This window comes from Macaca fascicularis, chromosome 5, assembly GCF_037993035.2.
Source record: "Macaca fascicularis isolate 582-1 chromosome 5, T2T-MFA8v1.1".
NCBI classification, from domain to species: domain Eukaryota; kingdom Metazoa; phylum Chordata; class Mammalia; order Primates; family Cercopithecidae; genus Macaca; species Macaca fascicularis.
In genome coordinates, this window is record NC_088379.1 from 48,857,972 (window position 1) to 48,880,622 (window position 22,651).

The 22,651-nt window shown below is 36.6% G+C and overlaps 1 protein-coding gene across 13 annotated transcripts in view; it reads left to right on the plus strand.

The window, feature by feature from the left end:
- WDFY3 (WD repeat and FYVE domain containing 3) overlaps positions 1–22,651 on the plus strand; it is a 309,189-nt gene that overhangs the window by 51,398 nt on the left and 235,140 nt on the right. For 9 of the 13 annotated variants that reach the window (XM_045392358.3, XM_045392361.3, XM_074039773.1 and 6 more), the window contains one exon: positions 21,185–21,284. The exons of the other annotated variants lie outside the window; for them this stretch is intronic. The gene's annotated coding sequence lies outside the window, so the exon portion shown is untranslated. The remainder of the gene's footprint in view (positions 1–21,184; positions 21,285–22,651) is intronic. 13 annotated transcript variants of the gene reach the window in all.

The following is a 22,651-nucleotide window of genomic DNA, read 5'->3' on the forward strand; positions in this document are numbered from 1 at the left end:
TTTCCCACACAGAAAATAGCATATTGTCTTGGTAAACACTTTGGCACTTAGCTGTTTTCACTGGAAAATATACCCTGGAAATTATTCCATATCAGTTCATAGAGGTCGTCATCATTCTTTTGTGTGTATGTACACCAGTTCATTCATCTTCTTTTCTATGTTTGTGTATCCACATAGTTTCTAGCAATTTACAGTTATACAGTGCTGTAATTAATAACCTTGTGTCTTTTCATACTGTTGGAGGTGTATCTTCAGGATAAATGTAGGAGTGGAATTACTAGGTTGAAGTGGTAAACGCCTATGTAGTTTTGCTAGATGTTACCAAATTCCCTTCCATAGGGTTTGTACTGTTTTGCATTCCCATCAGCAACGTATGAGAGTGCCTGTTTTCCCACCGCCTTACCAAGAGAGTCTATTGTCAAGCTTTTGAATTTTTGCCAATCTGAAGGGCAAAGAAAAGGTATTTTGGTGTAGTTAGAATGTGCACTTTTCTTATTATGAGTGAGGTTTAACATCTTTTCCCATCTATCAGAGCCATATATGTAGGGGGAGATGTCTGTCTATATCTTTTTTCATTTTTCTCTAGGAGTTTTGGTCTTTTTAAATTATTATTAAGCTCTTTGAATGTTGAGAATATTAGTTCTTTATCTGTAATGTATATTGCAAGTATTTTCTCCCAATTGTCTCATTTGTTTTTTTGACTTCGCTTTTGGTGGTTTTTACCATTCCCAATTTTTACATATGTATATATATGATGTAATGATTTTTATTATTGCCCTCACATTTTGAAGTCATAGTTATAAAACATAATGAGTTTGAAATGAATTTGCTGTGTTTAATAGAAAAGGAATGAGATGGTTATCTGTACCAGATGCTCTATTTATCCTTGTCCCGTAGTCTTACATTGTAAAGCCTGAATGAGAAAAACATCTGCTATGTATAGAGTATGTAAGTTAATTTATTTTACTTTGAACTTTTTGAATAGAAAACTTCAGATATCCATAAAATCAACTCATGTATCTGTCACCTAGCTTTAGTAATTATCATTTATTTTAAAACTTCCTTACTAAGTGACTTAGATTATACGTTTTCAGTTATTGTGAATTATCCTTGTAAAGAGGAAGGTTTGGACTAGCCTAGTAGGCTTTAGCCAACTGGCCTCCTGGGCTCTCTTGGCTTCTTTTCAATGGTCTTGACACCAGACCTGACCTCTTTTAGGCTTCTGTAACTTCACCATTTCCATGAAACTGAAGTTTATAGAAAAAAGATAAAAAAGGTAATAGGTCAGAAACTAGTAATGTTACCATGAAGCAGTGAAATAATTCAGAAGGCTTGGCCAATTGATGCTTTAAAAGTTATATCTCTCCACTAAAACACACACACACACGAAAAAGAGGTATCTATTCATCTTTTTTTTGTGTGTATGATATATAAAATATATATCTGTTCATAGCTATATACTTTGTTTCATGTATATGTTTTTGTTTGATACATAAAATATATATCTATTCATCTCTTTTTTGTGGTTTAATGTTATTAGAGGAGAGCCAGCAAACATCTTTTATCAATGAGTCTAAAAAGACAGCTTATAGATGTTTGCCAGCCAGAGTCTAAATGTAACATAGAAAATACTCAAAAATTCTAATTTGCTTAATGGAATTTTGTCTGTACTACAGTTATTTTGAACTGAAATTACATTACTTTCATTTGATAACTTCCATAGAAATTGTTTTATTAATTCAGTATATTCATTTTCAGTTTATCAAGAGTCCATTATTTGGCAGAATGACTAGAGATCAGTAGAGCTCTGGAATTTCTTCATTTAATTTTAAGTTCTTGTATTCTATTTGGAGCAACATTCTTGATACATTGACATCCAGTTGAAGTACTACATTAGAGTGTCAGAATAGCTTTTCCCTCCTGCCTAAGTACAAACTGATCAGTCACTTGCTGCTGATAATCATATGTGAGAATTGCAGTATTCTTCAGAAAATACTTGTAACAGAGGCAGGAAGGAAAACCAGTGAATTCTTCATCTAATGATTGTAAATCATTTGCATAAGTAAAGTCCACGTTTGTTTTCTTTTTCTCATTGAGAATAGCAGTGGTAGTGATCATGGCATGACAGAGTGCTTTCTGGCAAGAAGAGGATAGAGAGAACTGGTATAATGATGGGAGGATGTTGCTGCATAGAACCGTATTCATTATTTTTTCTCTGCCCATCTCTTGTGAACTTACTAGATTAACTGATGAACTTACCTTTTGCTTGCGTTTTGCATTTCTTGAACTGTTATTTTTGTGTCATTCTGTTTTTAGTTTATAATGTTGTTCATCCCTTTTCTGAAATTACAGCTTGTCCACAAAAAAGACAGTTTTCTTGTACCTATCCAGCATGATAAAACATGATCTTTTTATGAGTAATACTTACCCCTAAATATATGACAAGGTTCTACTTCTGTGGATTAGGAACATAAAATGTAATTTCAGGACTAAGTTTATTATGAAACAGGTTCTTTATTAGTTTGTGGAAAATCATAGCATTCTTGATTAGAAAACAACATGGTAAGTAATTGGTTTTGTGGCACTTGCCAAAAGCATGCAACACATTGTGGGGGTGAGCGAGGGGTATGTGTGTATAATTAAAACCTTTTTCCCCCAGTTCCTGTTAATTGAGGTCTGTACACTTAAAGCTTCTACTACTCTGAGGTTCTACAGTTTTGATTATTAAAAATTTGAGTGCACATATTTTTCTCTTGAGAGCCCCATTTTTAAACTGGCTTAAAGAGAGAATTCTAGATGTGGAAATAGAAACAGTAAAAATAGACAACTAAAGATCTCAAGTCTGCAATGAACTTGGCTTTTATTTCTGTGGAGTGTTTGTGAGTTTAACTTGGCTTGAATACCAAGTTCTTGCTATAAAAACAAATCCTTTGGGGTTCATTTATAGGCTTCTTCTTTAGTGTGGCCAGGGACTTGGATGCCTTATTTTAATGCTGAATATATACTTTGAAGCTAGTACTGTATTAGTTTATGTTTGCCTGAAAATTTTGTGGCGATAGACTTTCGATCAAATTAAATTCTGTTTCAGGAATAATATTCAATCTTAAATGCCTTTTTGAAATTGTGGAATATATACTACCTAAAAATGACCATTTTAACAATATTTAAGTGTACAATTCAGCACCATTGTATATGTTCAGGATGTTGTGTAACCATCACCACTATCTATTTCCGGAAGTTTTTCATCATGCCAAACAGAAGCTCTGTACCCATTAGGTAATAATTCCCATTCTCCTCTCTCCTGGCTCCTAGCCACCTCTGTTCTGTTTTCTGTCTCTATGAATTTGCCTGTTCTAGGTATTTTATATTAAGAATTATTATACAATATTTGTCATTTTGCGTCTGACTTTTTTCACTTAGTATAATCTTTTCAAGGTTCATGTATGTTGTTGCATGTATCAGAATTTCATTTCTATTATAGAAGAATAATATTCTACTGTATGTATATAACACATTTTATATATTTGTTCATCTGTTTACACACACCTGAGTTATTAACACCTTTCATTACTGTGAAAATTGCTGATAATAACATTGACATACGAGATTCTGTTTGAGTCACTGTTTTCAATTCTTTTGAAAACAGAATTGCTGGGTTGTATGGTAATTCTTTGTTTAACTTTTTGAGGAACCAGTAAACTTGTTTTCCACAGTGGCTGCACCATTTTGCATTTTTCTAGCAATACATGAGGGTTCCAGTTTCTCTACATTCTTACTAGCACTTGTTATTTTCCATTTTTTTGGAAAGTAGCTATCCAAATAGGTGTTAAGTGGTGTCTCATTGTGGTTTTGATGTGCCTTTTCCTAATGATTAAATTATATTGAGAGTTTTTACACATGCTTACTGACAAGATACAGTTGACCCTTGAGCAACTCAGGGCTTAGGGTTGCCAATGCCCTTGCAGTCAAAAATTTATGTATAACTTTTGACTCTCCCAAAATGTAACTACTGCTAACCTATGTTTTTTTCTTTTCTTTTTTTTTTTTTTATTGTTGTTGTTGTTTTGAGATGGAATCTCGCACTGTCATCCGGGCTGGAGTGCAATGGCGCAATCTTGGCCCATTGCAGCCTCCAAGTTCAAGCGATTCTCCTGCCTCAGCTTCCTGAGTAACTGGGATTACAAGCACCTGCCACCACGCCCAGCTAATTTTTTGTATTTTTAGTAGAGACGGTGTTTTACTATTTTGGCCAGGCTAGTCTCGATCTCCCGACCTCGTGATCCGCGCACCTCAGCCTCCCAAAGTGCTAGGATTACAGGTGTGAGCCACCGCGCTCGGCCCTAATAACCTACTGTTGAAGGCTTAGCACCAACATGAACAATTGATTAACATGTATTTTGTATGTTACACTTAATGTATGTATTCTTAAAGTAAGCTGGAGAAAAGAAAATGTTACTAAGAAAATCATCAGGAAAAGAACATGTATTTACCATTCATTGAGTGAAAGTGGATCATTATAAAGGTCTTCATCCTCATCATCTTCACATTGAGTAGGCTGAGGAGGAAGAGAAGGAGTTGGTCTTTGCAGTCTTAGGAGTGGCAGAAGCAGAAGATGTGGAGAAGGTGGAAGGGAAGGAATAGGTAGAAGGGGAGGCCAGGGAGGCAAGAGAGGCAGGCACACTGGTGTCATGTTACAGAAATACATTTTAATTTCTTTCTTCCTTTTTTTTTTGCTTTATTTCTCCAAAATATTTCTTTTCCAATCCTTCTTCCGCCATTAGGTTTAGTTTCAGTGCCTGTATCATGGAAGAGTCCATGTCATAAAAGAAGTCTTGGATAATCAGAATCCTTCTTCTAGATTGTCTAATGTTGATTTTTTTCTGGCACTGCTTATTCTACATCTTCCTCCTCATTGTCTGCTACTAGTTCAGAAGCACTCATCTTCATCAAGCTGTCTTCTGTTAATTCCTCTGATGTGGTATGTACTAGCTCTTGAGTTTCTCCAAGATCCATATTTTGAAACCCTTCACCCCTCACCTTTTTTGCTATATCTGCAGTCTCTCACAATTTCCTGATCAACTCTATCATACATCTTATGAAATCGTGCACAACATCTGGGAACATTTTTCTCCAATAGGAACTTACTGTTTTGGGCTTGATGGCTTTTATGGCTTTTTCTGTAACTATGATGGCATCTTCTATGGTGTCATTTTTCTAGACTTTCATGATGTTGTCTCTGTCAGGGTTCTCTTCCATTGGTTGACAGTCCTTTCCATAGAGTAGTGAACCTTAAAGGTCTTTATAATGCCCTTATTTAGAGGCTGAATTAGAGATGTTGTGTTTGGGTTCAAGTAGACCCTTCAATGCGTAGGTATTGAGTTCATGAGGTTCTGGGTGGCCAAGGGCATTGTCTAATACCAAAAGAATTTAAAAAGGCAGTCTCTTACTTTCTAACTTCAGTGACAAAGTATCAGTGGAAGCAATCCAGAAAGCACTCTCATTTCCAGCCCTTCTTGTGGTACAACCAAAATACTGGCATTTGGTGTTTACCTTTTCCCTTCAAGACTCAGGGTTTAGCAGCTTTGTGGATGAGGACACTTCTGATTATAAACCCAACTGCATTTGCTCAAAACAGTAGAGTTAGTCTATCCCTTTATACCCTTAAATCCTGGTATTCACTTCTCTTCTATAGTAATAAATGTCCTTGGCAAGCTGTTTTTTTAGGATAGGGTACTTTCATCTACAATAAAAATCCAGGCAGATGTACTTTATCCTCAATGATTTTTTTTTTTTTAATGTCTGGGTACTTGTCTGCTGCCTCTTGGTTGGCAGAAGCTGCCTCTCCTGTTCTCTTGACATTTTTAAGCCATACCTCTTTCTGAAATTACCAAGCCATCCTTTGCTGGCATTAAATGCTGCAGCTTTAGATCCTTCATGTTATTTTTGCTTTAAATTGTCATATAATGACTTAGCTTTTTCTCAAATCATATTAGAGTTCTTAGATATGCCTTTCTTATAGCAACCCTGTGCCCACAATAAGGGTGGATTTTCATTATGAGATAAAAAAGTATTTTGCAGAAAGCGCAAGGTTTTGTGCCTTCTGGGAGAGCTGCAGTGTTGGCTTCACCTGTTTCCCTTTCTGTTTTTACAGTGGTCCTTTATGCTAGATTTGTTTTCCTTGAAATAGTCAGCAACTGTACCTGCAGACCTCAATCTAAGGTACATATCAAGCAATTCAACTTTTCCTTGTTATGTCTTGACTTTTCTCTGCTTCTTGGGAACACAACCAGCATCACTAGTGGCACTTTGTGTGAGTTCCACGGTGTTAGTCAAGGTTTATGATATTGAGCCAAACATGATGAAAAATATATGCATGAACCTCGAGACACATTTTGTTGCCATATACAACTTACTGGAGAGAAGAAGTGCTCTGGCAGAGATAATTAGCATCACATAGTGTTTTAATGAATACTCGCAACATTTGAGCTTACCACTATAGCGACAAGAGATGGCTACAAAGTTATTTTGGTAGTAGAGCCTGTACTACAGTTAATTTTATGCAGTTATGATGTAATACTGCATCTTCACTGTTTACATTTCTCTTGATTATGAATGGCACCATGTACAGTCTGTGCATGTATAAGTTTTGATAAGTTTTAACTTTTTATATTAGATTTGTATATATTTTATGGTAAAAAATGATAAAAATAGACTGGTATCTACATATATTTTATGCATTCATGACCTACTTAATTTTTTCTTATTTTTTTCAATATTCCTAGGCTATGAGATTTGTCTGTAAGATTTTTCAAATTGTCACAAATCTCCAAAAAATTTCTAATATATTTATTGAAAAAATTCACATGTAACTGGACCCAAATAGTTTAAACCTGTGTTGGTTAAGGTTCAAGTGTATATATCTTCTTCAGTGAAATGTGTGTTCATATCCTTTGCTCCTTTGCCCTTTTTTTCTTTTCTAAGAGACAAAGTCTCACTCTGTCACCCAGTCTGGAGTGTAGTGGTGCGATTTTGGCTCACTTTGACCCTCCATTCCTGGGCTCAAGGAATCCTGTTGCCTCAGCCTCCTGAGTGGCTAGTACTACAGGCGTGTGCCACATGCCCAGCTAATATTTTAATTTTTTGTAGAGGCAGGGGTCTCACTATGTTTTCCAGGGTGTTCTCAAACTCCTGGCTTCAAGTGATCCTCCCACCTCCTTTGCCCATTTTTAAATTGGGTTGTTTATCTCTTTGTTGTTGAGTTATAGGGGTTCTTTATGTGTTCTGGATAACCCTTATCAGATGTATGATTTCGCAAATATTTTCTTTCATTCTGAGTAAAACTCTGTTGATAGTGTCCTTTGGTGTACTAAAATCTTAAGTTTTATGAAGTCCAGTTTATCTATTTTGTTTCCTGTGGTTTTGGTGTCATATTTAAGAAGCCACTGGGCTAGGCATGGTGGCTCATGCCTGTAATCCCAGCACTTTGGGAGGCCAAGGCAGGTGGATCACCTGAGGTCAGGAGTTCGAGACCAGTCTGGCCAACATGGTGAAGCCCTGCCTCTACTAAAAAAAAAAAAAAAAAAAAAAAAAACCAAAAAAATTTAGCCAGGCATGGTGGTACACACCTGTAATTCCAGCTACTTGGGAGGCTGAAGCAGGAGAATTGCTTGAACCTGGGAGCTGGAGGTTGCAGTGAGTGAGATCGCACCACTGCACTCCAGCCTGGGTGACAGAGTGAGACTCTGTCACAAACAAACAACAACAACAACAACAAAAACATTGAAGAGTTGCTCATTTTTTGGTAAGAATTTTATAGTTTCAGCTCTTAAATTTAGGTCTATGACCCATTTTACATTAATTTTTATAGGTAATCCAATTTTCCCAGCACTGGTTTTGTTGATGAGACTTCCCTCTCCTCCATTGAACAGTCTTGGCTCCCATGTTGAAAATCAGTTGGTCATATATGTGAGAGTTTTTTTCTTGGCTCTGTATTCCATACTGTTGGTGCATATTACCATCCTTATGCTAGTACCATACTGTTTTGATTACTATACTAAATGTTTTATTTTTAATTGGCTAATTTATTACTATTAATGTGTGCCTTTAAAAATGTTTCTAATATACAATCATCCCTTGCATCTGTGGGGGACTGATTTCAGGACCTTCCTCAAGCACCAAAATCTGTAGATGCTCAAGTCCCTGATATGAAATGGCATAGTTTTTGCACATAACCTGTGTGTATTCTCCTGTATACTATAAATCATCTTTAGATTACTTGTAATACCAAATACAATGTCAATGTTATGTAAATAGTTGTTATTCTGTATTGTTTAGGAATAATGACAAGAAAACAATATGTACATGTTTAGTACATATGCAATTTTATTTTCTGAATATTTTGATCTGCAGTTGGCTGAATCCACAGTGTGAAACCCACAGATGCAGAGGGCTGACTGTATGTCTTTAAATTTTGCTTTTAATAGTTTCATTTAGTTGACAGTACTCCAAAAAGAATGGTGAATATTAAATTTATTATGAATACTGATGGGGTTATACTGGGAAAAAAATGTTAAAGCAAGCAAATTGTTGGTTATTTAATTCATATTGCACCTTTCTTTGGAAATTTGAGAATTAGAGACAAAAACATGAAGACAAAAAAGGAAATATTTGTCTTGCTTGCAGAAAGAACACAATAATGAAAGACCAATGAGTCACATAATCTAGTAAATCATTCAATTTTACGTTAAATTCTACTTTTATTTTAGTTCCGGAAGCTATCTACTACTGAAAATCTTCTGAAATTTCATAAAATAAAATATTGGTATTTTGTAAGGAATATTTTTACTAAAGAACTAGCAGTGACAGACTCCTAAGCCAAATATGAATGACTATATTTAGGCTCTTTTTATGTTACAAGTATGTAATTAATCTTCTGTTCCTTCAGACTGCAACAGCAACCAGAAAATTAGGAGAACATTAAATGTCATTTTCTCTTACTTTGTTATTACATGAATTATATTTTTATTTTTCTGTAGTACCTTTGTGCCCTTTCTTTTTATTATTATAATACTTTAACCATAGTTCTATAATAAGTTATTTGGGATTTAGAATTATGAAGTAGAAATATTTTGTAACGAGAACACTAGGTTATAAATTAAAGGCAAAAATCTCTTAAAAAGAATAATTTTAACCTTTTAAAGTGTATTTTAGTATTCTACCCCATGAACCAAATACATAAAATAGATGCCCTCCCTGTAACTCCCTTGTTTACTTTCACTTTTCTCTGATAAATCTCACAGTTCTAAAAAGTTATATATTGGCCCATCTTGTTTTATATTCCCATGCCTTTACTGTATCCCTGCATTTTGAAACAAATTCCATCAGTAAATATTTTTTTTTGTGTGTGTGTATATATATGGATATGTGCATAAGAATAGACTGCTGGTATTTAGTTTAATGTGAATCCATTCGATAAACATCTTTTGAATTTTTCCTTGCTTTAGATTCAGTGGGCTTAGTGCTAGGAATAGATGTTTAAGACATGATTTCTGCCCTCAAGGAACTTACATTATAGCTTAGAAAGAGTTCTTATGTTGAGAATTTATGCTCACTGAAGTCCTGAAGAGTTTTGATTTCAATCTTAGAGGAACACTAAGAACTCCTGAGCTAGATCAGGAAAATGTGTTGTATTCTGGCATATCTGACTTAGATATTCAAGGAGAGGTAATACAGTATCTCCCTGGTCCCTTTATTCTAAAAGGGAAAGAAAAAGAGCTATACTTCATACCAGCAATTAAAAAAAGTTAAAATATACAAAGAGTTGGACTTGTCAGTTGTAAATGTCTATTGAGGTTTTCGATGAGGTACATTAGAATTATGCAAAGCCACTTATGCCTTCATTGTATTGAATTTATAGTTCTACCTTTTTGATAACTGATTTAAAATTCACCTCCACTTTCAGAATGTGTTGGTGATTCTTTTGAGTTCAGAGGGTTTGCCATGTATACCAATAAAGATTGTTCTTTTATTTGTTCTGAATATTTTCATATTACAGTGATTTCCCTTTTTTAGTGTTCTGGAGATATTGGTGACATTTAATTTTGAAATCAATCATAAAGTTCTATCTTTCTACCTTCTAAATGTCTGTTGAATCTGTCTACTGCTTTTTTACTTCTTGTTGCTAAGATATTTCAGGGCATCATTCTACCTAAACTGGACAGCTGCAGTTTCCTTTGTCTGTATTAGAGGAGGCCCTTTTTAGCCATTTTCCATACTGCAGCAAGAGTCTTCCTTGTAGAATGCAAATCTTACCCTACTTTATTGAAATTCTCAGTGTCTCCTTATTGCCTTTAGTTAAAGCTCAGAGTATGGCGTATAACAACTTTCATTATCCAACTGGTACTTATATCTCCAGTCCCTTCATTTGTCATCCTCTGCACTTTCCTTGTGCCTTACATGTAGATATGCATACGTACACCCACTCTTTCCCCCTTTAACAGCTTCTCCTCCTGTTCCTCTTCTGTCTTTTGAAACTTGATATTGTGTTCTGGGTGTTGAGGTAGGGCCTTCTATTTATCTGTTTAGAGCCCTTAACACTGTATTGCTGTGCTATCCTCTATCCTCTTGTATATTTCCTATATCCCTCTAGGATAGTAAGTCTTATTTTTTCCCTGTGTCTGTAGGACCTGGTACAGTGACTGGGCCATAGTAGGCACAGATCAATGATTATTGGTTGAACGAATGTAGATTACTTATTGCTGATTCAAAGTATGTCACTTAAAAAAAAAACAAGCATTTATTATCTCAGAGTGTCCATGGGTCAGGTATTTAGGAGTGGTTTAACTAGGTGGCCCTAGCTTAGGATTTCTTATGAGATTGTAGTCAGGATGTTGGCTGTGGATATCTAAAGGCTTGACTGGGGCTAGAGGATCACTTTGCAGGATGGCTCACATATGTGGCTGTTGACAGAAGACCTCAATTTCTTACTAGCTGTTATCAGAAAGCTTTGGTTTCTACTCATGTGAACCCCTCCATAGGGTTGCTGGAGTGTCCTCATGACATGGAAGTTGGCTTCCTTAAGGGCAAGTAATCTGAGAGAGAGCAAGAAGGAAGTCATAATGTCTTTTATGATCTGGTTACACATAGTCACTTCTGCCATATTCTGTTCCTTAGAAATGTGTTGCTAAGTATAATCCATAATTAAGAGGAGATTAACTAGACTTTACCTTTGAAAAGAGGAGCATCATAAAATTTGTGGATATATTTATAAACGACACAGAATGAGACAGTAATTTATTATTCTTCCTTGGACTTGACCAAAATAGGTTATTTTTTCTCTGTATATAAAATACTTTTGTCCAAATGGAAATACATTTGGCCCTCCATATCCACAGGTTCCACATCCATGGATTCAACCAACCATGGATAGAAAGTATTTGGGAAAAGATGTTGCAAAAAATAATAATAAACAATTTTATATTTGAAAATACAGCATAACAAAAATTTATATAGGATTTACATTGTGTTAGGTATTGTAAGTAATCTAGAAATGATTTGTAGGTATGTCCAATCTTTTGACTTCCCTGGGCCACATGGGGAGAAGAAGAATTGTCTTGGGCCACATATAAAATATACCAGCACTAATGATGGCTGATAAGCTAAAAAAAAAAAGAAAAGAAAAAATATCACAAAATATCTCATAATGTTTTAAGAAAGTTTACAAGTTTGGGGCATATTGAAAGCTGTCCTGGGCCATATGCAGCCCATGAGCCATAGGTTGGACAAGTATGATTTAAAGTATACAGGAAAATGTGCATAGGGTTATATGTAATTACTATGCCATTTTATATAAGGGACTTGAGCATGGCAGGATTTTGGTATTCATGGGAGTCCTGGAGCCAGTTTCCTATGGATACCAAAGGATGACTGTGGTTATTTTTTTTTTAAGCGTATGCTTTTATTCAAATATTATACACATTTTTGAAGCTATAGTAATTTTACATATAAACATAATTATTTACTTGAGCTAGTTGGTACCTATTCATAATTTTACTGCAGCTTTTTCACCTAGATTCTGAAAATAAAATAAGAAAGTCATCTCATAGGTTCTATATTGCCTATAAAATGAATCTGACACAAAATTCACTGCTTTGAGGTTTGTAATAGGTCTTTAAGAAATGAAACACATCTATCTCTGAGTTGTATTTGTATACTTCATGAGAGAAAATCATAAATTATCTTTTAAATTTGTAGCTTAAAACACTTTAAATTGTACAGAAGTTAAAGTCCTTTTAGTCTAATATTCCTGACTTGCTCATTCAAGAAAAATTTACATGACAATCATTTTACTAGGTGGTGAATATAAGTAAACAAAACAGACATATTCTCTCTACTTGGAGTTCATAATCTGGTAGACAGCTAGATGATAAATGTATAAATAGATATTTTCCAATAATGTTAAGCGCAGACCATGGAAGAAATGCAGATGAGGTGATAGAGGGTCATGGGAAGGCAGAGGTACTTCTACATTGCCAGAAAAGGCTTGTCAAGAGAGGTGACCTTGAAGCTGAAAATCAAAGGAATTATACCTGCCAGGAATTTACAGGAAGAAGGGAAGACCCTGCAGTGTGAACAGTTGGTGTATGAGGAATTGAAAGCATGCCTGGAGATGTCTGGGGGAGAGTGGAATGAAGTTTGAAAGGTAGAAAGGGATCAGATATCTAGAATTTTAAAGGGCCATGGTGAGGAGTATGGCTTTTATTAAACACACTGAAAGCTAGTGAAGGGTTTTAAAGTTATATACTATAGTTTCTGTTACCTGCTCCCTAGCCCCCAAAGCACTTTGTCTGCAAAGGAGAGAAAGTAGGAAAATAATAAGATCATTATAGTAGTCCAGGTGAAAGATAATGGCAGCTCAGATCTAAAGTGTTGGGAGAGGAAAGGATAGATGAGATCTAGTCTGTAGGTAGAACCAGTAGGACTTAACATGAAAAGTGTGGGGGACATTGAAAGCAAGGAAAATACTCAGGTTTTGGCTTGAGCAGTTGGGTGAATGACAGTATTCTGAAATGAGACTGGAGGTCAGTGAAAAGGGAAGTCAAGAATTATTTATTTGTTTGTTTATTTTTAATTGAGATGGAGTCTCACTCTGTCGCCCAGGCTGGAGTGTAGTGGCGTGATCTCGGCTCACTGTAACCTCTGCCTCCCAGGTTCAAGCTCTTCTCCTGCCTCAGCCTCCCGAGTAGCTGGAATTACAGGTGCACACCATGATGGCCTGCTAAATTTTCTATTTTTAGTAGAGACAATGTTTCACCATGTTGACCAGGCTGGTCTCGATCTCCAGACCTCAAGTGATCTGCCTGCCTCGGCCTCCCAAAGTGCTGGGATTACAGGTGTGAGCCATGGTACCCGGCCTTATTTTTGAACTTGTTACTTTTGTGACGTCTGTAAGTGACCGAATGGAGATGGCAAGTGGCAATCAATTAAACGATCCTGAAGCTCAGAGAGTTAGGAGGAGATGTACAGATGGTATGTAAAGTTGTAGAATGGATGAGCCTTTTTAGGGAGAGAAGAGCCCTAAAAACTCAACCTTTTAGAGTTTGCTTTAATGGGCTGCATTTTGCTTGCTTGTAAGACAAACCACAGCATAGAGGTTTGTCTGCACACAGAAGTTTGTTTATATTAGTTTATATTAAAACATCTAATTTCTTATTTATTTTTTAAAATTTTTGTCAGTAATGGTATTGTAATAGATGAGAAAGTATTACATCTCTACCGTGTCTGCCATTTGTTGAATGAGTAACAAAGCCCTTTGCTACCTGTGTGACCTTGGAATTTTACCTCTCTGAGTCTCAGTTTTCTTCTTCTTTTTTTTTTTTTTTTTTTTGGAGACAGAGTCTTTCTCTGTCTCACCCAGGCGAGAGAATCCCTTGAACCCGGGAGGCGGAGATTGCAGTGAGCCAGAATCGCGCCATTGCACTCCAGCCTGGGCAACAAGAGCGAAACTCCATTTCAAATAAATAAACAAACAAATGAATAAACAAGCAAACAACAGAAATTTACTTCTTACAGTTCTAGTTCAACATCAAGGCACCAGCAGATTCAGTGTCTGGTGAGGGCCCACTTCCTGGTTCACAGACAGGGCCTTCTTGCTGTGTCCTCACATGTGGAAGAGGCAGAAGAGCTTTTATAAGGACACTAATCAATTTATGAGAGTTCCACCCTCATGACCTAAACACCTTCCAAAAGTCCCACCTCCTAATGCCATCATATTGGGAGGGTTGGGATTTTAACATGAATTTGGGGTGGGGGTACACAGACATTCAGACCATAGCAGGCAAGCAGGCAGGCAGGCAGGCAGGCGGGCGGGCGGGCGGGCGGGATGGCGGACGGATGGAGAGACAGACAGAAAGATAGACAGACAGATAGGGAGATAGAGAAATAGAGATACACATCACATAAATATACTTGCGTATAGCATAGTGTCTTAAATATCTGAAACCGATTCTTTAATGTTTATATATTTCACATATTGTTTTTGTCCAGCTTTTCTCAGTCTGTCATAACTTGGCTACCTTCAAAGAAGGTTAATTTTTTAAATGATGAAACTAAGGTGAGGTTTGGTTTGAAATATTTTTGAAGTCTAATGAGTAGGAGAATGAATTAAAACAATATTATAAGACTGGGCACAGTGGCTCATATCTGTAACCCCAGCACTTTGGGAGGATGAGGCAGGCAGATTACCTGAACCCAGGAGTTCGAGACCAGCCTGGGTAACATGGAGAAACCTGGTCTCTACCAAATACACAAAAATTAGCCAAGCGTGGTGGTGCAGGCCTGTACTCGCAGCTACACAGGAGGCTGAAGTGGAAGAATTGCTTGAGCCTAGGAGGCAGATGTTACATTGAGCTAAGATTGCGCTACTGCATTCCAGCCTGTGCCATAGAGCAAGACGCAACAAACTCCCTTTTTGTTTGACGCGAACAAACTCCCTTCGTATATGCTCTGCTATGGAAAATATTCTAAACTTTTTACATTTAGATTATATATTCCCTGAGGTTTTCAAATTATTTGAAATATGTAATAATGTGTTTGATAATATCAAAGGGAAAACATTTATTCCACATGTATTAGATTGAACTGTAAAAATTACTGATACTCTCTTTTTTCTGACCTGACAAAAATGGCAATTTCATTTGACTCAACCTTAATAGAAAGAATTTTTTCTAAAAGTCTTTATATTCTTCATGATTTGATTTTAGCACTTTGTGACTTTCATTCATTCAACAACATAATTTACTCTTTTCATTCTTAAATCCTAATAATACACATCTTGAGGGTGACTTTAAGGACTACAAGTGCTTGATTAGAAGCTATTTGTTAGGCTTCTAATATTCTGGCACCAAGTCAAAGATTTTACATATGCTATCGCCAATCCTGACATTAAATCTGAAAGAGAGGAATTAGTATTAATGGCAGAGCTACAGTTTGCATCCTTTTTATGACCTAGTCTTATAAGTCACATAGTACCACTCCCAGCATTTTACTTTTCAAAAGTGAGTCCCATTCAAAGGGTATGGAGAAAAAGGCTTTTCCTTTTAAAAGTAGGAACTTGCTGATACTTAAAATCACCACAAAATGCTAGGGACTTTGGGATGTACTTTTTGTCATGGTGAAAATTTTATTTTGCTCTTTTAAAAAGTTTCTTCTCTTTGATGACCATGTAAAAATGATTTACAGAAGATGAGTGGTCACTCCTGAGTTCTTCCTCTTTTAGAGTTTAACTTGAGACATGATCTGTTAATTATGCACAATGGAACCAATTAGTCTGAATGTATCTTTTCCCAGTTTTTCATATTGGTTTTTAAAAAAACTATTTTATTGGATTTACAAAATATATAACTAATTTATAAATTGTTTTTATTGTTGATTCTATGAAAGCACTAAATCCTACCTCTTGTTTTCTGTGATAATTATTTTGTATTTACTAAATTTATGTTTTGGTGAATTCCAGGTGACAGTTTACAGATTTCTCATGGGCAATCTGCAAATCTGGTTTCCCTAAAGAAAATTGCAGATCATGTACAGTGCAAAAACATATGTGGCACAGTCTTTCAGTATGTGTATGGAATATAATGCCAGATTTTCCTGAAAGCTTGGTGATGGGAAGGAGCTTTGAGAGCAGCAGAGTGAGAAAACTTGAGTGTGTGAAAAGGGCTGACAACTGTGATATAAGCCACGCCTTTATATTTATGGCTAATCTGGAGAGTAGAATGGAGGTATTCTGAAATAACTTTAATTGCAGTATTTTTTCTTGTAGTATGTCATATTTGACAGGGGAAATATTGCATTCAGGAGCTTCATATTCACCCTCAGATACCAGCCTGTCAGACTGCATGCAGAAAAATCACAGGGAAATACTGATCTCAGTTATGGATTTAATGTTCCGTAGTGAATGGATTATAAAGCCAGGACTAAAACCCAAGAGTGTAGTAACCCAGACTACACTTTGGGATCTCATCTTCCCTGGCAAAATCTCAGATTATTTGCCCTAAATTTTTAGAGCTTGTTTCCTTGTTAGTTTGTTACTTTTCTTTAAACTATCTACCTATGATTTAAATATGTCCCCTCCAATATGCAGGTGTTGAAATGTAATGGCCATTGTGGTGGTGTCTTAGTCTGTTTTCTGTTGCTTAAAACAGAATACCTGAAACTGAGTAATTTGAAAACAAAAGGAATTTATTTCTTATGCTTATGGAGGCAGAAGAGTCCAAGATCTAGGAACTCCCTCTGGTGGGGTCCTGCTTGCTGGAAGGGACTCTCTACAGAGTCCCAAGGTGGTACAGGACATCACATGCTAACTCAGGTCTCTCTTTTTCTTCTTAGAAAGCCACCAGCTGATCCCCATGAGAACCTTAATCCATGAATAGATTAGTCCCTTCATGAGAGCAGATTCCTCATGAACCAGTCAAAGGCCACACTTCTAATTACTGCCACATTGGAGCATTACATTTCAACGTGAGTTTTGGAGAGGAGAAATTTTCAAACCATAGCAGATGGTATTAAGAGGTAGAGCCTTTAGGACGTAGTTAAACCGTGGAGGCTCCTTTCTTATGAATGGGATTAAGACCCTTCTAAATGAGGCTTTATGCATTAGGTTTCTTGCCCTTTCACCTTCTGCCATATAAGGACACGTGCTCCTCCCCTCCAGAGGATGCAGCAATAAGGCACCATCTTGGAAGCAGAGAGCAGCCCTCACCAGACAACTGAACCAGCCAGTGCCTTGATCTTAGATTTCTCAGCCTACAGATCCATGAGGAAATACATTTCTATTATTTGTAAACTACCCAGTTTCTTGTATTCTGTTATCACAGCACAAATAAACACAGAAACTATCATGCTGTTTTCAAAAGGTTTTGTTTTTTAATTATTACAAAGCAAAATTGACCTTTTTGTGGTATACAGCTTTATGGAATTTGATACATGTGCAGATAAGAGTAACTGCTACCACAGTGAGGATACAGGACAGTTTTATCACCCAAAAAACTTCCTTGCTGTGTTCCTTTATAGTCACAGTCCCTTTCACCTCTAACCCCTGGCAACTGCCAATCTGTCTTCATCAATATAGTTTTTTTTCAAGAACACCATATAAGTGGAATTACACAATATGTAATCTTTTGAGACTGGTTTATTTGACTTAGCATAATGCCTTTGAGAGTCATCCAAGTTTTTATATGTATCAATAATTCATTCACAATCTGGATGCAGTGGCTCATGCCTGTAATGTCAGCACTTTTGGAGGATCACTTGAGGCCAGGAGTTTGAGACCAGCCTGGGCATCATAATGAGACCCCATCTTTATGAAAAAACATTTAAAAATTAGCTGGTTGTGGTGGTGTGTCTGTAATCCCAGCTACTCAGGAGGCTAAGGCAGGTGCATCACTTGAGTTCAGGAGTTCGAGGCCGCAGTGGGCTATGATTGTACCACTGTACTCCAGCCTGGGAGATTGAGCAAGATCCTGACTTAAAAAAAAAAAATTATTTTACTTTTGTTGAGTTGTATGGGTGCACCATAGTTTGTGTGTCTACTGTAAACTTTTGTGTATAAGTTTTGTGTGAACATAAGTTTTCATTTGATTTCATTTCTTTTTCTTTCTTTTTAATTTTTTGAAACAAGGTCGTTCTTTGTTACCCAGGCTAGAGTACAGTGGTGCAGTCACATTGCATGTAGCCTCTACCTCCTGGGCTCAAGCAGTCCTGTCTCAGCCTCTTGAGTAGCTAGGACTACAAGCATGCCACCACACCTGGCTAATTTTTTGTTTTTAATTTCGTGTGTGTGTGTGGAGATGGGATCTCACTATGTTGCCCAGGCTGGTCTTGGAACTCCTGGCCTTAAGTGATCCTCACAGCTCAGCTTTTCCAAGTGTTGGGATTATAGGTGTGACCTACCACACTTGGCCCAGTTTTTATTTCTTCAGTGCCAGGGTCAGCAAACTTTCTGTAGAGGGCTGGATGAAGTATTTTATGCTTTAGGGTCTCTGTTGTGGGTACTCTGCTGTTGTAGTGTGAAAGCAGTCATAGACAATATGTAAGTAAATGAATACGGATGTGTTCCAATAAAATTTTATTTACAAAAACATGTGGGCTAGATTTTGGTACATGGCTGTAATTTGCTAACCCCTGTTTTATGGTAAATACTTAGGAATGGGATTGCAATTTATCATGAGTACATAATAAATAAATGTTTAATTTGATAAGAAAATGCCAAACTTTTAGTTTATTGACTTAAAATACAGTTAGTTTAATAACATTTGAATCATGGGATGTTATTGAACTCAGACTTCATAGTTCACGCAGCAAGCTCACCTAATTTATAAGACAGGCTTTGGTCTTGTCTTACATTGAGGGTCTATTTTGCCTTTTACTTTTATTCATATTCTTGTGTGGTCTTTTGACTTGATATATCTTTTCTTCACAGATAAAAGGCATACTCATTTTTAAAGTAATTTTCATTTGAATTAGTTAAGATACAGTCGAACATTTTAGGGAGGTTGCCTTTTTAAAAAAGTATGTATTAGGAGCAAAGGATTAGAGATGGAGTTGCTAAGTTTTTAAATCAATTAGACAGTTGATCGTATCCTAGAAATTGAATATAGCTGGATATACTCTATACTCATCACACCATGATGTCTCTTTAGAAGACTTTGTTTCAGTGCCAAACGCAAACCTTTTCAGTATGGAAGCTAAACCCAGACTGTTTATCCATAAGGGAAGCTCACCTTTGAGATCATATCTTTGTTTTGTGTTAGTTTTTGATGACAACTTAAGTGTTAAATCTTAGGTTAGTAGCCAAGTATCTTTGGAATTCTTCTTAGGAACAGCATCCTACATATGGAAGGTTGTTGTTTGTGTTTTTTTCTGAGGGATGCATAATTCACTTTCTATTTTATTGTGATTCACTTTGCCACAAAAAGCTGGGTTTGGGGTTAAAAGGTAGGTAAATCATCTTGGATATATCAGTAGCTAATGAAGTTGAAGATGATGAATAAATCAAAGGAGGTCTATTTTTGTGATTATGATTTACTATTACTTTTTCTCTTCTGAAAAAGCAGCGAAGCTCCAGAACCATAACAACATCAGGGAGGTGGGAAGACCATTTTGTGCTAATAGTAGTCCTACTCGTCTTCATGCAGTGGTTGAAAGACTGTATCCATGGGTGGGATGTGCTACTGCTGATATGATATGCTTTTTTAAAAGAGGTAACTATTTGGGGAAAAAAAGGACTCTTCTCTACTTTCTGTGGGCTTGGGCACTGGCACTTGAATCACTGGTGTGGCAATTGAACATGATCTCCTTTGAGAATCAAATAAAAGTCATAGGTCATCTTTCTAGAGTATATGTATGTTCACAAATTTAATATGAAGTTTCAGGGCTTCATTTACCCCCAAGCCAGCATTGTCCAATATAACTTTCTGTGACAATTAAAATGTTTTATGTTGGCTCTGTCTAATACAGTAATCACTAGACACATAATAGCTGTTGAGCACTTCAGATGTGTCTGATGCAACTGAGGAACTAGATTTTTTACTTCATGTATTTAAATTAATTTGTATTTAAGATTAAATATCCACATATAGGTAGTGGCTGCCAGCTTAGGCTCTTTCATATGCCATAGGTTATAATCCCTATAAAAGAGGTTTTGTGAATGCCATTGTTAGGAATTTAATTTGTTCATTTCACTTCTGATTTTTGCAATCAAGCAATAGTTATTGTATCTTGCTTTTAAGTTAAATTTTAATAGTTGTTGTTGTCTCTATGTACCTTCTTCTTCTTCAGGGAGATTTTAAGGCATTTTTCAATATTTGATCCTGTTTCTTTCATAATGGAATGTCCAGAATAGATTTGTCCTGGGCTTTTAAGCTTGTTCAGAGAATGTGAGGTGACTACCTGTTGCGTCGTGTGTTGTGGGCTCTCTAGCGTCACTTTGTCCTGCATTAGGAACACTCTGGTTATTTACAGCCACCTTTGCCCAAGTATTTTAAAAGTGCATTTCCCCTTTGGGAGACTGAGGCAGGCAGATCACCTGAGGTCAGGAGGAGTTCAAGATCAGCCTGGCCAACATGGTGAAACTCCGTCTCTACTAAATATAAAAATTAGCTGGGCGTGGTGGTGTACACCTGTAATTCCGGCTACTCAGAGGCTGAGGCAGGAGAATTGCTTGAACCTGGGAGGTAGAGATTGCAGTAAGCCAGGATCAGGCCACTGCACTCCAGCCTAGGTGACAAGAGTGAAACTGCATCTCAAAAAATAAAATAAAATAAAATAATTAAAAAATAGTGCATTTCCATACTCAAACATTGTTTAGCAACAAGCTGAAAAGTTTATAGGTGACCTCCATACCGTCTGATTTTATATTTCTCTGGCAGTGGTTCTCAACCCTGGATGCACATTAGAATCAGTTGGGAAACCCGTAAAAACCCTGCCCAGGCTCTAGCCCCAGAGACTTGTGATTTGAACAGAGTGGCTTCCAGGCTTCAGAGCATTTTTTAAAGCTTCTTAGTTGATTCCAGTATCCAACCAAGCTTGAAAAGCCCTCATGTGTGAGATAGTGGACCCGGGCTACCTGTGTTGAGGAAAATATTCTGAATTAGAGACTAATTGATAACCTTTTTCCCCCTCTTTCTAGTTGGAGCCCAGATTTCAAGTCTTCAGTAAATTAACTTCAAGCGAATGGGCCCTATTGTGCTCACACATTCAGAACCTGTTACCCAAGGAATTCCCTAAAGGTCAGTCTCTGGGAAGAAAAATTAGTGGGTTTTTGTTTTTAATCTTTACTATCACTGGATTTATTGATAAACAAATACTGTTAATTACTTATGTGTAGACAGGGCTTTTTATATTGACTTGATTTATAGAGCTACCATTATAAATTTGATTACTGTACTATCATATTTAGGAAATAGAAAATGTGTCTTGAGAACTGCTTCTAATAGACTATTTAAAGGAGGATATATGTTATATATATACCTATATGCTTATACACATTTAACATATCTTTGAAAGATATTCAAGAAATTAGTGATGACAGTTCTAGGGAGGGGAACTGGAGCCCTGTAGTGGGATATTTACTTTTACTATGTATTCTTTTCAGTATGGTATTTTAAACCCCGTGCATATATTAAATTTCAAAAAAAAAAAATTCTTAATGGCTAAAAATGCTTTTTTAGTTTTATAAATAATGCTTATAGTTTTTTCTACTTTGAAAAATAGAAAACAGCCTCACATTCCTTGAAATTGAGGGTCTCTACTTGTTATTTGGTATACTATTTCTTGTGTTGGATGTGTTATTTAGGGCCTTACATCTGATTTTCCTCTCTTAAACTCATGTCCTGGGATTTTTTTGCTTTACATTTTCTTTCACCTTTTTATATTTTATTTTATTTTATTTTTTGAGACATAGTCTCGCTCTGTTGCCAGGCTGGAGCACAGTGGCGCAATCTCAGTTCACTGCAACCTCTGCCTCCCAGGTTCAAGCGATTCTCCTGCCTCAGCCTCCTGAGTAGCTGGAATTACAGGAGCCCACCACCACGGCCAGCTAATTTTTATATTTTTAGTAGAGACGGGGTTTCAACATGTTGGCCATGATGGTCTCTTATCTCTTTTTTTTTTTTTCTTTTTTTTTAAATTATACTTTAAGTTCTAGGGTACATGTGCACAACGTGCAGGTTTGTTACATATGTATATATGTGCCATGCTGGTGTGCTGCACCCATTAACTCGTCATTTACATTAGGTATATCTCCTAATGCTATCCCTCGCCCCTCCCCCCTCCCCACAATAGGACCCAGTGTGTGATGTTCCCCTTCCTGTGTCCAAGTGGTCTCATTGTTCAGTTCCCACCTATGAGTGAGAACATGCGGTATTTGGTTTTCTGTTCTTGCCATAGTTTGCTGAGAATGATGGTTTCCAGCTGCATCCATGTGCCTACAAAGGACACGAACTCATCCTGTTTTATGGCTGCATAGTATTCCATGGTGTATATGTGCCACATTTTCTTAATCCAGTCTGACACTGATGGACATTTGGGTTGATTCCAAGTCTTTGCTATTGTGAATAGCGCCACAATAAACGTATGTGTGCATGTGTCTTTATAG